Source organism: Diceros bicornis, chromosome 17 (assembly GCF_020826845.1).
Source record: "Diceros bicornis minor isolate mBicDic1 chromosome 17, mDicBic1.mat.cur, whole genome shotgun sequence".
Lineage (NCBI taxonomy): Eukaryota > Metazoa > Chordata > Mammalia > Perissodactyla > Rhinocerotidae > Diceros > Diceros bicornis.
Genome location: NC_080756.1, coordinates 7,016,784 through 7,031,388, shown reverse-complemented (window position 1 = coordinate 7,031,388; position 14,605 = coordinate 7,016,784).

The window sequence follows — 14,605 nt, the reverse complement described above, 5'->3', positions numbered from 1 at the left end:
AAAGACAGATTTTTCAAGAAATGGTACTGGAATGGTGATAGACATTCACATGCAAAAGAAAGAATCTAGACCCAGAGCTTACACCTTTTACAAAAATTAACTCAAAATGGATCATAGACCTAAATATAAAATGCAAAACTATAAAACTCCTAGAAGATAACATAGGAGAAAATCTAGACAGCCTTGGGTATGTCAATGACTTTTTAGACACAATACAAAAGGCACAATCAGTAAAAGAAATAATTGATAAGCTGAACTTCACTAAAATGAAAAACTTCTACTCTGTGAAAGAATGAGAAGAGAAGCCACAGACTGGGAAAAAATATTAGCAAAAGACATGTCTGATAGTGGACTGTTATTCAAAAATAACTCTTAAAATAAGTACTCTTAAAACTCAATAATAAGAAACCAAACAACCTGATTAAAAAATGAGCCAAAGACCTTAATAGACACCTCACCAAAGAAGATATACAGATAACAAAGAAGCATATGAAAAGATGCTCCACATTATATGTTATTAGGAAAAATGCAAATTAAAATGAGATACCACTATCTACCTATTAGAATGGCTAAAATCCAGAACACTGACAGCACCAAATGCTGGTGAGGATGTGAAGCAACAGGAACTCTCATTGATTGCTGGTGAGAATGCAAAATGGTACAGCCACTTTGGAAGACAGTGGATGGTTTCTTACAAAACTAAACATACTCTTACTATATGATCTAGCAATCGTGCTCCTTGATATTTACCCAAAGGAGTTGGAAACTTACGTCCACACAAAAACCTGCACATGGATAGTAGCTTGTTAATAAATGCCCAAACTTGGAAGCAACCAAGATGTCCGTCAGTAGGTGAATGGATAAACAAACTGTGATACATCCAGACAATGGAATTTTATTCAGTGTTAAAAAGAAATGAGCTATCAAGCCATGAAAAGACGTGGAGGAAGCTTAAATGCATATTAATTGAAAGAAGCCAATCTGAAAAGGCTAAAACTGATTCCAACTATACGACATTCTGAAAAAGGCAAAACTGTGGAGACAGTAGAAAATATCAGTGGTTGTCAGGGTTGCGGGGAGAGAGAGATGAGTATGTGGAACACAGAGGATTTTTAGGGCAATGAAACTACTCTGTATGATGTTGTAATGGTGAGCACATGTCATTATACATTTGTCCAAACCCATAAAATGTATACTACCAAGTGTGAACCCTAATGTGAGCTATGGACTTTGAGTGATTACGATGTGTCAGTGCAGCTTCATTGGCTGTAACAGATGTACCACTCTGGAGGGAAATATTGATAATGGGGGGGACTATGCATGTGTAGGGGCAGCATGCATATGGGAAATCTTTGCATCTTCCTCTCAATTTTTCTGTGAACCTAAAACTGCTATCAAATAAAATCTATTAAAAAGAAAAAAATTTTATATAAAATTATTGCGACAATTACAGGCACCAATTGTTCAATGAACAGTAGTTCTTACTATGCTAATGTGTCTAACAATAAGAGAATAAAAATTACATCATAGTTCTTCTATACAATGGAATAAGATAAAACCGTTAAAAATCTTGATTGTGAAGAATAATTAAAGAAGAAACAGTATTCATGATAAACTGTTAAATAAAAAAAAACTAAGACCTAAAATTGTATGAACAATTTTGTCTCAATTTTGAAACATGCAAGTATATTTGTTTATTTGTACAGAAGAAAGACTAGAAGAAAATATATGAAAATGTTAAACATGATTACATCTGGATCAGTGACATTGTCTTCTCTACATGGTTTCTTCCCATTTTCTCTAAGCTCAGACTACTTCCGTAATCAACAAAGATACATATTCTTCCCTCCTATTCCCCCCAAAAGACAAAAAATAGCTACAGGGGTTCTAGCCATAAATAGGAATATCATCCTGTTGGATAAATGCTATTTTATTATCCAATTAAAAAAATTTAAAAATAAGTGCCTTAGGTATTGATTTTTATTATTATTTTTTGTACTTCTCTATTTCCTTTTGGACAGTGTTTTTGTGTGTGTTGGGAAGGATAGGGTTGAAAAACAACTAAAATGGGGCAATAAGGCAGAGTTAGGGAAACAAAAATTTGGGCTGATAAGATCCGGGACAAAGCAATAGAACTTAAGAAAGGAGTAGTGATTATTTAGACATGGAATTAGCAGGCAACAAAAAAGACTTTTTGAACCTTTCTTTGTACATTCTTTAAGAACTTTGTTTTCCCAGTTTTGTGTAGCCCGATATGATTATGCCTTTGGGGCACCTTATAGGTGAGACCAACACATGTCCTGAGGGGTACAATTTCAGGACACGGCTTTAGATGTGGCTTCCAACGGACATATCTTACATGAAAATCTCCCTTATCACAGGTACATCATGATAGTAATAGATCACGTTTCTATAATGCTTATATTTATAGGCTACTTTGACAACTCTTATCTCATTATGAGCCCCTGAGGTAAACAAGGCATAGGTTATCTTATCCACCTTGCAGAATAGAAAAAGAAGATGGGGACACGAAATGCGTAGTCTTCTATGCCGCAACCAGAACACGGTAAGGATTAGAACCTATACTCCTCTCTTCCAAACCTAGGCTTATCAACGTCAGCTGTGCAGGGCTTTTTTAGGATATTTTGTAACATAAACAGGAACACAGAGAAAACAGAAAGTAAAACATGAAAAAAGGAGTAGGAATGAATGAAATTGTCATGCTTGGTTACATTTTATATTTTTTATTTTTTATTTTATTTTTTTTTTTGTGAGGAGATCAGTCCTGAGCTAACATCCGCCAATCCTCCTCTTTTTTTCGCTGAGGAAGACGGCCCTGGGCTAACGTCGGTGCCTATCTTCCTCCACTTTATATGGGACGCCGCCACAGCATGGCTTACCAAGCAGTGCGTCGGTGCGCGCCCGGGATCCGAACCAGCGAACCCCGGGCCGCCGCAGCGGAGCGCGGGCACTTAACCGCTTGCGCCACCGGGCCAGCCCCGGTTACATTTTATATTACTTCCTGTCTCTGAGAACACACCAGTTCCAGGCTGTAAAAAAAAAAATACAAATATTCAAGTCCTGATCAGTTACTCATGTGTAGATGTGTAATGCTTGGTTTTTAAAACCACTTGAGGAAAAGTAGATAATGGGAAGAGCTTTATGTGTAACTGTAGCTGTGTTTCCTGCAGTAATACTGCTAGGGTCAGAGGTTGGCAGCTTTTCCTTTTAGTTCTTATAGAAATGCAGACGTCAGTACAGAATTAATTTTTAGAAAAGAACATTTACCAATATTGTCAAAACACTTTACTCAAAGTAAATATTTCCAGCATTCATCCTTTCCAGCTAAAATCAGCCCTTCCAGAGGAACTGTAAATAATAGAGAGAGCACTGGACATGTGGTCAGGACAGCTCAGTTCTGTGAAACTGTGAAACCTTAGACAAATGATGTAAACTCATGTGGCCTGAGTTTCCTTTTCTGTAAAGTAAGGGGTTTGGATTAGGCTACTGGTTCCTGACTCAGGGTGCATGACATAGAACACAGCTTTTTACAGATGCTGGTGTTTGACCCAGCCTCCAGAGATTCTGACTTCATGGATCCGGGTGAATCTCTGCAGGTGACGCTGCAACCCAGCAGGCTGAAGAACCACTGGGTTAGGTGATCTTGGAGATGCCTCTAGGTCTCGGATTCTAGGATAAGGTGGTTCTATCATTCCTTCCCACAGCAAACCAGGAGGTGGCATATTATTCCACCTCTCCATTTCCTCCATTCTTAGAATAACTTTCGGGCCTGTGCTTAGAGTAGCGATTTTCAAACTTCAGCAGTGAGTAGTAAATAGATAGTTAAAAATGCAGATTCTTAGGACCCACCCCATGAAATTCTGATGAAGCTGACCTTGGGCACTGCCCAGGAATCTGTATTTTTTACAAGTACCCAGAGGATTCTGAGACCATTGGCTGAGGACCATACTTTGAGAAACGCCGTCAAGGGTACAATTTGTAGCTTCAAGGATGGAATTTTGCCTGGAGAATCTTTGGGACTCTGGTTCATGATGGAAGACAACTTTCAGCTAAATAACGAAGAAGGTGTAGTGACTTCAGATCCTGAGCCTCGGAGCTCTGAGCTGTCCTCTCCATTTGAGCTCTAGTCATGTAGCCGGGATCCTGACTTTCATCAAATCTTGCTCTGAATAGGCAAGAGAAAGAGGATTAGAATCCAGAGTAGGCAAATAATGTCTATAAATAAATAGAAATATAAAAGATTACAATGGAAAAATGGGCAAAAGATTTGAGCAGGTAACTCACAGAAGAACAAACCCAATGATGAGTAAGTATTCACAGTATCAGGGAAATAAAAATTAATAAAAGAGTGAGATGCCATGTTTCACCAATGAAATTGGCATACGTTTAAAAAGTTTGATAATATCAAGTGATTACTAGGGAAACTCGTGCTGCCAGGCATCTATGGGGGAGTATGAACTGGATGAGCCAGTTTAGATGGCAAGTTGCTAGTATCTTTTAAACATGTTTTATCCAACATTTCACTTCTCAGTATTAACCTTAGAAATACTGGAACATAAACAAAAATAAGCATATTCATGAATGATTTTAAAATATAAAAATGGAAACCAACCGTAAGTCTCCAAAGAAGCAAGTTTCTAAATAAATTGTGTTATAATCTTAGTTAATATTATGCAACAATTAGGAAAAATGAAGTAGATTGATATGGACTAACTTGGGTAGCTCTCCAAGACTTATTGCTGAGTGAAAAACCTAGTCACAGAATGCTATTCACAATGCAATGCTATAACTTGTATCCAAGGTGGCACCATCAATTCCTTTCCTCTGTATGCACATGCCATTCCTCCAGCAAGAGGGGGAGTCTCTTCCTGCCCTCCCCTTGAATCTGGGCTGGTCTTAATGACTTCCTTGACTAATCGAATGTGGCATAAGTGACTCTGGGACTTCTGAGGCTGGGTTGTAAGAAGAGTTTCAGCTTCCTCCTGGGTCTCTTGGAACTCGTTATTACAACTCTTGCACTGGGGAGAAACCTTCTGCTATGTAAGAAGTCCAGTTGTCTTGAGAATGTCATGTGTGGAGAGAGGAAGATGCCAGACAGCCCTGGCTATTCTAGCCAACCCAGCCCAAGCAACAGACATGTGAGTGAAGCTGCCATCTTGGTCATCACAGTCCCAGCAGATGCCATGTATAGAAGAACCAATGTTCCAGACATTTGTCCCAGTCAAATCATCCCTGCCATGCCTAGCCATCTGATCCACCCTAGCTGAGGCCTCTGACATGTGGGACAGAGATGAACCATCCCTGCTGTGCCCTGCTCTAATTCTGTGACCCACAGAATTGTGAGCATAATAAATGTTAGTTGTTTTACATCAGTAAGTTTTTGTGTGGTTTGTCATGCACCAATAGATGGCCAGAGCACTCACAATAATAACATTGTGTGTTAGGAAAACATACAAAACAAACAATACCAGATATTTTCGCTGTGTGTGTGTGTTACAGAGAGAGAGAGAGACCTAGAAGGACAAACACTAAACTGACAATATTTATGTCTGGGTCAGAGAGAAGGTCAAGTAGGACTCAACATGGTTGTCCTTAAAAGGGACTGTAACCCTCTGTGCAGTCAGGGTTCAGTCAGGAAAACGGAGATTACTGTGTAGATTCAAGTAGGATGGGTTTGAGTTCAGGTAATTAGTTGTTTGCAAAAAGGGCAGCGGAGGAGAAGGGAAGGTAAAGCAGACACTAATGCTCAGGTGTGCCACTAACTTTTAGGGAGTCCAGAAGTTGCAGGAATTGCAGGAAAGAGCTTGGGGTGGTCCCTCTGCTGGGAGGACCAAAGGAAATGCCTGGGGGCTGCTGTGAAGCCTCGCAGCCACAGACTATCTGCCCACACTGCCTGGGAGCAAGGAGGGTCTGTCTCCCTTCTACCTTCCAAACCTTGACTGAGTGCCTCCTATTGATGAAATTTAACCCAGAATCCTGTTGGCAAGGGATTCTGGGAAACACAGCACGGAGGTTATAGGGGGTTGTCCTCAGATACCAACAGAAGAAACTGCTCTAAAAAATTGTGAAACACTAGCCTTCTAAAGTGTCTATAATTGAATTGCTTCAGTTGATAACTCTTTTACAGAGATGTAGATTTTAGGCTTATGCTCATACGAAAAAACTAGTAATTTTAAGTTTTTATTTTTGCATCTTTTCCCCATTGACAGAGAATAAGGATGTGGCAGACAGACTCTGATCATGGTCCCATGATCCCCCACCTCCTGGTATTCACACTCTTGTGTGGTTCCCCTCCACTTGAGTGTGGGCAGTACCCGTGACTTGCTTCTAACTGACAGGGCAAAGTTGATAGAGTTATGTGATTATGAGTTTGTGATCATGTGATTATGTTACATAAATTTGTAGTTCCCGTCTTGCTGGATTCTCTCTCTCCCTAGCTGGCTGTGAGGAAGGAAGTAGCCATGTTGAGAAATCCCGTGTGGCAGGAAACTATGCGCAGGCTCTAGGAGCTGACAGCAGCCTCTGGCCAACAGCCAGAAAAACCTGGAAGCTCTTAGTCCTGCAATCGCAAGCACCTGAATGCTGTCAACAACCATGCAAGTGGGGAGGTGGATCCTTCCACAGTCAGACCTCCAGATGAGAACCCAACCCTGGCTAACACCTCCATTGCAGCCCATAGGACCCTAAGCAGAGGACTCTAAGCCAAACCATGCCCGGAGTCCTACCCCAGGAAGTGTGAGATAATAAATGTGTGTTGTTGTAAGCCACTAAGTTTGCTGTACTATTGTTATGCAGCAATAGAAAACAAATACAGTGCCTGGCCCTGTTGTGGACCCATGAGGCCATACTGTGGAGCTCCCGTATTTAATTAGACCCCCGTTCTAGCAGTGGTCACCAAAACGGGGTTGGGGGGGGTCAGCCGTAGGGTGTGGACAAAATGATCCATTGCATATGAAAAGAAAACATTTGAATTTTTATTTCTTTATTTTTTCTAAAATTATTTTGAGAAGAAATTTAAACTTTTGGAATATTCAATATATAGATTCACATTCACCTGGTTCAGTTCATGTCGTAGGGTCATAAACTGTGGAGGAGGATGAGGTACTCTTAGAGCAGACTTAGGGAGTCCACAGGAGGAGGCTCACAGTGGCTGCCCCACTCCTTCCTTCACCTTTACTGCATTGTGACATAGGACAGTGCTGAGAATTAGGTATTATTTTATCTAGCTCAAGTAAGATAATCTTCCCCAACGGACCAGTGGCTTAAAGAGAGTCTTACAAAGAATGTAAGAAACTATGAGACAATAGTAATAGTGCACGCACAAGTGATCTACAAGAAAATGGTAGAGCTGACATCTTTTATCAGTGTGAACTTTTTTTCACATTATGAGATTAAAAACAATGACAATATAATCTTACATAATAAAATGCAAAATTACTCAACACGCTATTTGAAACACGGATGGATGGTAATATTACAACACGCTTTTGTGGGGTTACTTTTCTAGCTTCTACAGCCACTGAAACCAAGTATCCAGATAAACTCAAATCTTTGAATTGCAGTAATCTGAGAAAAAAGTGATGGGAGAACAAAAAGGTGTTTTGTAGCATTAGAAAGAAGATATAGAATTATTTAAAATATTTTATCACATCTTTTGCTCATTTTAAAATTCTTTCTTATGTGTGTGTTTTAAGTTTCTAAATATTTGTGATTTATAAATAAATTATAAACATGGAGGTGAGAGTTCAATCATATTGGTATTACAAAATATTATAATAATATTTAGAGAGATCAAAAGATATTTTTGTGTCATTATAAAGGAAATAAAGTATATAATTACCTAAACATATTTTTATTTCATCTTTATTACATAATATTTATTTTTCTATTTTGAATATGTTTTGAAATGTAAATAAATATTAATAGATATGCATATTTGTAATTTATAAATAAATATCTGTGTATTAGGGATGAGTGCTTATATATTTTTGCTGCTGGGGTACAAAATCAATTTGTTTGAAGATCTGCTGTAGTGAATGAAAATACCTGGTTGTGTCTAGAATTGAATAAGTGAGTTTCTCTGATGGTGTTCAAATTTATAATGCAACCAGGGGTTTCTCCAGGATGGAGCCAATGCCCACCATTGTGAGTGTACATGTCCTACAGAGTTTATGGGAAGACAAGGAGATCAGGCAAAATCAATTTAGTTATCTAGTTAGAAAATTTAATTTCTTAATTAACTATATTCAAGTCATTGTGGGGTGATAGAGAAGGGACTGGATTCCTGCCCCAAAGGAGCTTATGGTGTCATTGTTATTAGAAGGAAAGACATAACTAAGCGCATGTGTGGTGTAATAAAGATATACGGTACTCTGTGATGGAGTGTAGAGAAGGTGAATATATTAAGGGCTATGGGGTATAAACTAGACTTTGGACCTCAGGCTAGGTCCCTTACATGTGTGTTGCTTTCCTAGTCTGTAAAACTTAGATAATAGATACCTCAAAGATTATTGTGAGGTTAAAATCAAGTTGAGAACTTCATGTAATTTATACAAATAACAGGAATGATATTTAGCTTAGAAATCTACATTCTTTTAAAAGCTTTAGTTTGGATTTTTCTTTTTCTTTTTTCCTCCCTGCAAATGGAAATGATGATGGTTGGATCCTCATGTTAAATCCAGGCTTGCTCTATTAGAATTTATGCAGAACTTTTCATTTTAAGCTATATGTAAAATGGGGCTCCAAGTGGGGAAGGAGTCTTCTGCTCATAGGTCGAGGATTCGTTAGGTTTCTTTGGAGAATGGTTATTTCTTTTATCTCTTTAAAGATTGAGAAGAACTCTCTCATGCTGCATGTAGATTAATTTATAACTCTTGTTGTTCTGAAAAAAGATTTCAAATTAAAAATACTGAGTAAGCAGGGCTTTACTGGCCTCTGATGGCCAGACTTAAAACTGCTCCTTCATCGTGCTGCATACAAGGATAATACGAAACGCTCTCTGGAAGCTGCCCAGGTGCATATTGTAAGGCAGTCAAGTCACCGACCGAGAGGAGGGAGACCACAAGACGTCAACTAGTCAGCCTTCCTTTTCCCAAGCAGCTCTTACCTAAATCAGCCTCGGTTGAGGCTCTGTTATATTAACCGTGATTCATTTAAAAATGCTTCCGTGTGTAAGTCGGTGTAATGTCAGTGTGTGTGCCAGCTTCATCTACAGCCTAGGAGTGATGAAACCTTGTTTCAGATAGCTCTGATGCTAACAAACCCTATTGCAGATTTGGACAGCAATGTTTGAAATGCTGCTGTCAGTCATTTCTCTAATGTGGATTCCTGAATAGTCTTTCAAATGCTAATGAACCACTCCTGAATTGTGGATTTCTGATTTGAATTCTTCGAATGTTTTTTTGAAAAATCTGTGCTCAAAGACACCTGCTTTAGGGAGTAGTGAGAAGGTGGCATGTTCTCTGCGAGGTGAAGAGAGCTGGGAGGTCGTCTGAACATCTTAGCAGACACTATCGGTAGCCTGAAATGTAGTGATCATTTTTTGTGTGCAAGAAGCTTGTGCTATGTTAGTGCCACTGTTCTGTCAGTTTACTAGAAGAGGAATAGGCAACAATGGAGTTGAGATGATGATGTTATTTTTTAAAAACATGTTGTTTCATATAAATATAACTTTAAAAATGGATTTGTACCTTATCTCCAAAAAATGGATTTGAAACCTGCATCCAGTCCTCCAAAGTTGGCCTTCTGGCCACATAAGATCTGGCCTCAGGGACTCCCTGGACCTCAGCTCCTCTCCTTTCCCCTCCTTTACTGCACTGGCCCCCTGCTGTTCCTCCAGTCCTGTCATCACACCCCCACTCAGGGCTTGCTGTTCGCTTCGCCTGGAATATTCTCCTGCCTCTCTGATGGCTCCTTCCCTTGATCAGGTCTCTGCTCCACTGGCACTCAGATGGCCTCCCCTCACTGTCTTATCTAAAGTATTATCCTCCATCACTCTCCAGCCTCCTCACCTGCTTCTATTCCTTCACAGCACTTGTCCTTCATATTATGTGTTTATCTGTTTACTGTCTCTCCACTAGAAAGTAAGATCTGTGAAGGCAGAGACTTTGTGTTGTTCTACTATTGTGCCTAGCTCAAAAAGAGTGATCAATAGTTATTGAATAAATAAATGACTCTTTCCATGTCATCATGGAAACATAGATATATCATCATATATCTATGTTACTATTAACTTTTAAAAATTGCAAAATAAAACACAAATACCAAAAATTGCACAGAACACGTGTATAGCTTAGTTAATTATTATAATGTAAACACCTTTGCAACCGCCGCTTCCAATTAAGACAACTTTCCCAGCCATCCTTCAGCTCTTCCGTGAGCCTCATTCCAATCACAGCCCCTCCTCCCCATGAAAGCAAGCACCATCCTGATCTCTATAGGGTTTTAGCACCCAGCTGTGCAACCCTGGTGGTTCAGTTTAGTCTTGCCCGAGTTTTTGGTTTGATTGTCTTTTAATTTTCTTCTAATTTATATGTTCACTTTCCATTCCTTTGTTTTCCTATAACTTATTCTTTGAGGAACTTGGTCTGTTTTACCTGTAGAGTCTCCTGCATACTGAATTGTGTTGATTGCACATTTAACTTAGTTTAGGGCTCATCAAGTGTAGTTTTCAATCAACCAAACATAGTCTCTTCTAACCATGCCAGACTGTTTAACCAGGAGCGTCCAGTGTGGATCCCTGTCAATGCCATCACACAGGAACATCTGGCCTGATCTCAAGGCCTCCTTCTTCTAGCAGCCTTAGAATTCATTCCCACACATGGTACCAGGGTTTCTGCAAATATATGTTAGCATGATGTTGCAATTAGCTTGGCCTTGTCCTCTAGGGTCAGACTCTGTCCTTCTCCCCTCTAGGCACGCTGGAATCTGACTTTATTTATGGGTCTGGGGCCAGTAGTGTGCTAGTAGATCAGCTCTCTGAGAAACCTGATCAGCAGCATTGGCCAATTCCATGGTGTAAATACTATCACCATGACTGTTTTCAAGCTGCCAACCTGAAGTCTCTGTACCTAGAGTTGGGAAGAGATGTGCACAATCAGCTTGCAGGAGCTGGTGTGAGCGGGCTCTCACACACCATTGTCTGGGGAAATAAGAGGGAAAGGGAGAGGGGCATGAGGAGACAGTCATCCTCTGGAAAATTAACTTGCTACTGTATCACATGAGGTCCATACAATGTCTTCAAGCAAGGCAGGGGGAGCCACAGCCGGGAGAAGAGAGACTTCTACTGCTACTGTAGGCAGCCTGGAAGGTGGTCCCAATGCTTCCCACCTCTTGGTATTCACCCTTTGTGCAATTCCCTCTCCTTGTGTGTGAGCTGGGTGTAGTGACTGATTTACAATAAAAGTGAAAAAAGTAATGGAATGTCACCTCTGAGATTAGGATACAAAGGGATTATGGTTTCTGTCTTGGGCATCCTTTCTCCCTCTTGCTCACCTGCTCTGAGGGAAGCCAGCCGCCACGTGGTGAGCTGTCTTTTGGGGAGGCCCACATGGCAAGAAGTCCATGTCTCCGGTCAACAGCCAGTGAGAACTTGAGGCTTTCCTATGCTGTGTGAGTGAGCTTGGAAGTGGATCCTTCACTAGTTGAAACTTGAAATGACTGCAGTCCAGCCAGAGGTTGACTGCAACCTGTGGGAGACCCTGATCCAGAAGCACCCAGCTATGTTGGGTCCAGATTCCTGACTCCTGGAAACAATGAGATAATAAATGTTTGTTATTCTAAGCCACTAAGTTTTAGGATAATTTGTTATGCAGCAATTGATAATGAATGCAACTGCTAAAGAAGAGTTAGTAGGTTTGGGGAGTTCAGAATCATCTAAACCTACTCGATGATCCTATCCCAATTCTTAAGCCTCAGTCTTTCCAATCAACATCCTATCTTTCACACGAAGAGCCTGATGAGCCTCTTAACTAAACTTAAATTGTAATTCTGCTCTTTTCAGGATCATATTTTAATTGATTTTCAGGTACATGAGCCTATGGTTTAAGGATATAAGAGATTTGTTTAGACCAGTCAAAGGAGATTCTTGGTTTTCTGGCCATGTTTTAAAAAGAAAATTAAAAATCTCTTTCTAAGCTCTTCAAGACGGTTGGTGTATTACCCACTCCTGCTTTAACTGCCAGGCAATCTGGTAAAGCTCTGCCTGCAATAGGCACTTCATTCTAAGAAACTGCAGGTGATAATTTAAGCAATCATTTTGCTAATGCATGAACTACAAATGTCTCATTTTTCACAGCCTCCAAATAATCCCAATCTTCAATGCAACCAGATTAGATAATCAAATCCACATTTCTGTCCTTGAGGGTCTATTCTCTGTAAGTACTTTGGCTATCTGTGCCAATCCAGAAAATAGTAACCGATCTAGGTATTTTTTGCAGAAAGAGTTATAACATAGGGAATAAGGTGTGTAAAGTCCTTGCAAGGGCTGATGGAATGCAAGTCAGGAGGCACCAATGGAACCATCGAGTCTAAGGTCACAACACCATACAGCCCTCTCTGCCTCTGGGTTCTGGTAATGACCCCTCTTCATGCTCTTCAGGCCTAGAGAAGTAATTGCCACTGTCACTAGCTTCAAAGTACTAGTGACCCCTTTTTACCCCAAAGTACTACTTTACCCCTTTTTAATAGTCTCTTTATTAAAACTTTCCTCAAGTTTTTCCCAGTTTGAGTCTGCTAGCTGTTTCCTACTGATTCACAAATCTCATCTTTTAGATATTCTAATATGCCAAATTCTCTCCAATATCACAAACACTTTAAATAGTAACTATACCAAGACCAAATCATCAATTACAAACATTTGTTCTTGAACTTAACACAAAAGTATTAATATTCTTCCTGGAGATAAAAGATACTTATTCACAAAGACTTCTACATATGGTGGCACACAGGGTTCCCTGAACAACTCTGGGGACAACGTTCATATCCACCTCTATGTAAGAGTAGACCCTCAAGTTAGGTGGTGCACCACCTGCACAATTGCATATGGTGGCCCTGTGCCTATCAGGGAAACATTTTTACCATTCCAAGAATATGGCGGTTATCCTCTCAAGCAAATTGAGGTAAAAAAAAATCCCAGCACTGAGGCTGCTTATTGGCCAGAGAATTTGGTTTTGTCTTAGCTTTGGTTCTCTCCTTGCCACTGACCAATATGAGATTTTTTTCTTTTTAATTCCGCGCCCTCCAGGTCTTGTGTTCTCACAATACACATGTCCCGGATTCACGCTGAACATTATCTAATTCTTCTGTCTGATTTGAGTCTGAAAATCCCAGCCCAGGTTACTTTACCCCTTGATTGAATTAAACTAATCTATTTATTGCCTGCCTCTTCACAATTCTTCCTGTCTGGCCAGGCCATATCCTTAAAGCTCTCTAAAAGTCCTCAGATTGAATCCTGGATCTCTCTCTGTCTGTCTCTGCAACACGACACGAGAGTGGTCATGAACAAGGGGGCAGTGGCACAGAGTGAGGCTCAAGAGGTGAGCAGAGGTCAATCAGAGAGAAACAAGCCTTTGAAAGGTATTTTTTTCACAAGGAAATCTATATTTTATTTTTTTTCAGTTTTACTGAGGTATAATTGACAAAATGGTAAGATATTTAAAGTGTACATTGTGGTGATTTGATATACATGTACATTGTGAAAGGATTCTCACAATTGAGTTAACACATCTATCACCTCACATATTTATCGTTTTTTTTTTTTTTTTTGGTGAGAACATTTCAGTTCTACACTCTTAGCCAATTTCAGTTATATAATACAGTGTTACCAGCTACAGTCACCATGTTATACACTAGATCCTCAGACCTTATTCATCCTATAACTGAAAGTTTGTACCTTTTTACCAACCTCTTCCTATTTCCCCCACTCCTCAGCCTCTGGCACTATTTTACTACTCTCCGTTTCTAAGAATTTGACTTTTTTAGAAAAATTCCAGGGGCCGGCCCCGTGGCTTAGCGGTTAAGTGTGCGCGCTCTGCTGCTGGCGGCCTGGGTTCGGATCCGGGCGCGCACCGATGCACCGCTTCTCCGGCCATGCTGAGGCCGCATCCCACATACAGCAACTAGAAGGATGTGCAGCTATGACATACAACTATCTACTGGGGCTTTGGGGGAAAAAAAGGAGGAGGATTGGCAATAGATGTTAGCTCAGAGCCGGTCTTCCTCAGCAAAAAGAGGAGGATTAGCATGGATGTTAGCTCAGGGCTGATCTTCCTCACAAAAGAAAAAAAAACGTATTTCCTTTAAAAAAAAAAAATTCCACATGTAAGTGATACCATGCAGTATTTGTCTTTCTCTGTCTGGCTTATTTCACTTAGCACAATGCCTTCAAGTTCCATCCATGTTGTCACAAATAGCGACATTTCCTTCTTTCTCATAGCTGAATAATATTCCATTGTGTGTATGTGTATGTATATATGTATATATATACATACACACACACATCACATCTTTATCCGTTCATCCATTGATGGCACTTAGCTTGTTTCCATATGTTGGCTATTGTGAATAATGCTGCAATGAACATGGG